The sequence below is a fragment of the Macaca mulatta genome, chromosome X, assembly GCF_049350105.2.
Source record: "Macaca mulatta isolate MMU2019108-1 chromosome X, T2T-MMU8v2.0, whole genome shotgun sequence".
Classification (NCBI taxonomy): domain Eukaryota; kingdom Metazoa; phylum Chordata; class Mammalia; order Primates; family Cercopithecidae; genus Macaca; species Macaca mulatta.
The window spans coordinates 26524304-26527872 of record NC_133426.1 but is presented as its reverse complement, the minus strand read 5'-3'; the positions used below and the strand labels follow the sequence as shown (position 1 = coordinate 26527872).

General features: G+C 34.2%; 1 pseudogene; it reads right to left on the bottom strand.

The window, feature by feature from the left end:
* Positions 1-386: 386 nt before the first annotated feature.
* LOC701493 (large ribosomal subunit protein uL30 pseudogene) lies at positions 387-1132 on the bottom strand (annotated as a pseudogene).
* Between the last annotated feature and the right edge of the window lie 2437 nt (positions 1133-3569).

The following is a 3569-nucleotide window of genomic DNA, read 5'->3' as shown; positions in this document are numbered from 1 at the left end:
ATTATAATGTCCCTGTTCAATACTTTTGCCTATTGTATATAATTACTTTGCTGAGTTAGTGAATTTGTATATTCTGCATACCAATGCTTTGTCACATACATAATTTGCACATAATGTCTCCAGGCCTGTGGTTTATGAATTAATTTTCTTAATTGTATCTCTTGATGTGAAAATGTTTCCATTTTGATAACATCTAAGGTATAATTTTTGTCTGTGATGGTAATTGTTTCATGTCGTGCTAAGAAATTTTTGCCTACTTCAAGTTAGTAAAGATATTATACGTTTTCTTCACGAAGTTTTATATGTCTGGCTTTTTTCTTTTTCATTTTGAGAGCAGGTACTGTTTATTAACCGGCCAGCTTAGAAAAATAATCATGGTAGACACCTTAGTTCATTCTTTTAATAAGCCTGTTGATCTCATCCTCCCTGTTGCCAGCATCGCCATCTTCTACAAAATGGGTGGTCTTTTTCTTCATTCTGCCTCGTGGAGAAGATAATTTGAAGGACCACAGGAAGTTATTTGCTTCTTTGAAGCATTTTCCAACAGTATAGATCTCGTTAATCAGATCATCCATGCAGATGATGCCATATTTACCAAGAGATCGAGCAATCAAAACGTTATCTGTCAAAGCAATTCGCTTCTTACTGATTTTACCATAACCACGCTTGTAGATTAACTCATTTACTGACATCAGATTTGGGTACCCCCATGCAATATATGGCTCTACAATCCTCAGCATGTTAACTGAAACCTTGTTGAGCTTCACAAAGGTTCCATTGAAGATTTGACTAAGGCGAAGAAGCTGCAACACCTTTCGGACCTTTGGGCTCACACCATTGATACCTCTGATCCTGATGACAAACGCCAATTTGGGTTCAGCAGGTACATAGAAGTTGCCAGCTTTTCTTGCCATCCTTGTCATTTGAATTTCAGTTCTGTACATCTGCCTATATTCCTTGTGATAGTGCTTCACTTTTTCATAGATAAGCTTCCTCCTTGCCTTTCGAAGCATCTTTTGGGCAAACTTCTTTCTCAGGCGCTTGATCTTCAGCTCTGTGAAATGTCTTCGCTTTTTCTTAAGGGTTTCTGGCACAGCAGGAACCTTCTTCTTCTATTCTACACCCTCCATGGTTCCAGCGAGAAAAAGAGACATGTCTGGCTTTTTTATATTCAGGTATATAACTCCCATTATGTCAATTTTTGTGGAGATTGTGAGGTAACAGTAAGGGTTTATGGATTTTCCATGTCCTAGTTATTCCAGCATCATCTGTTGATTATACTTTCCTACTGATGTGTGTATGTGTGTGTGCATGTGCACAAATGCCCATGTGCATGACTAGGTCAAAAAATCAATTGTCTAAGTGAGGGTATATATATATGCATTACTTATTCTATTCCATTGAACTATTGTCTATCATTATGCCATGATTACCATAACTTTATATGGTCTTAAAGTCAAGTAGTATAAAATCCCCCAATGAAATTATATTTTCCATTTTTTTAAGTAATTCTAAGTCCTCTTACAACCCTATATATATTTTATATTTCAAAATGTTAATTTCTACAAAATATACCCTGCTGTGATTATTATATAGATTGAAATTAATCTATATATCAACTGGAGAGAATTGACAATTTGACACTATTGAATTTTCCAGTCCCATAGACATGACATCTATCTTCATCTATTCAAGTCTTCATTAATTTTTCTCATGTTTTGTTGTTTTAATGGAAGAGTTTTAAATATCTTCTATAAAATTATCAGCATTTTAAGTATTTCTATGTTGTAAATGGATTTTTTTCAGTTTTTCATTACGACTGTATAAAAGTATAAGTCATATTTTCATATCAATCCTGTATCCTGTGTTCTTGCTGAAATCACTTTTTTTGGTAACACTTTTAAAATGTATTCCTTACAGTTTTCTACAAAAATATTCAGGTAATCTGTGAATAAATACAGTTTCATTCTCTTCTAGTTTTTATGCCTTCATTTTTTGTTCTCCACTACTTAGTAACTTTGGTGCAAACTGAATAGAGAGCTGACTCTGCCTTCTTCTCAACCACAGGGGAAAAGCATCCAATATTTCCTCATTACATATAATGTAAGCTGTAGCTTTTTGGTACATGTAGGGCTTTTGCTCTTGAGTATGAGTCACATTTCTCTGTTTCCACACATAATTAGCAAAATTTTGTTATCGTGTGCACATTGTAAATGAGATGTAGATTCTGGATTCTGATCTCTCTCTCTCTCTCTTACTTTTTGTCATAGCTGCAAGCTAATTTGAACGAATTAAATCCCAACTTGATACCTGCCCATACTAAGTCCCTCAACTCCCACCTCCATGACAGATGGCAGCTGAAACTATTCAATTCTTTCAGCCTTACAGATGTTTTATTTTCCCCAACTCTTGCCAAATTCAGGGGCTGTTGAGGAATGTAGGCAGAATTTGTATATATATCTGGGGACTCGTCCTTATGTGGCTCACTCCTTTCAGAATTTCCTCCATCATATTTCAGCTATTTTGGAACCCAAACTCTGTCTTCTCACTCCTGAAGCCAGTAACCAACATAAGTATTCTTTAGTTCCAGAAGCCTCACCAAAATAGGGGTTTGCCCTCAAGCAAGAAGAAATTACCCAGGAATTTTACCCAAAGTCCTTCACTTTCCTCCAGTTTTTATTCAATTTTGGCCGTTCTATAGTGCCTTCAAGTAGTCTTTGCACCAGAATTTATAATACTTTTTCTGCAAGAAAGTTATTCTGAAAGAAGCTATTCGACCATTACTGGAAGGGAAACTAGAGTTACTGGTTTATTTCTCTATAGTTAATTATTTTTTAAACTAACTTAATATACTGTTTATTAATTTATTATATAATGTTTTGTGTTATTTGGTCTGAGTTCCCTGCATCTTCCATTATATTATCCTAAATTTTGTGTAAGTTTTTCATTTTATCTGAAAAACTATCTCAAAACTTATTTGAGTAGACAAGTACTATGTATATTAGTGTCATTCATGCCATGCCCCAATCACTAAGTTGCACATTATATATGTTCATTAAATAGACATTCTTTGGGTTTACTTCCAGAACTTAAATGTTTTCTATGTAAACAATTTCTGATATTCTTTTTAACTATCAGGATCACATTTCATAAGAAATGAGTGTGCCAGAGGAAAAAAAATAGGTCCATCTCAAAATACATACATGATCTTTTTATTCTTTGTGACATGAATATTGCTGAGGAATTAATAGAGTAATAGGTTATCAGTCTTGATATCAGTATTAAAGGTCATCTGTTTCAACCGATTCAGACTTCTTGATTTAATCTCATTTAGAGAATGGATTTTATCCAAAGATAAATCATTATTATCAAAATGTTCTCTCCACATGTGCATTAAAATGCAAATACTGAAATTCAAATTACCAGTTGCCTTCTTGTGGTTTAATAATCATAACATTTTTATTTCCAGGTCAAATGCCACTGATTTCAACTCACAAGATTATGAAATGAGTTGATTTAGAGTGTGTGCTGGAATGAATGGGGGAGTAGTAATGGATCAAGCTAAGTGA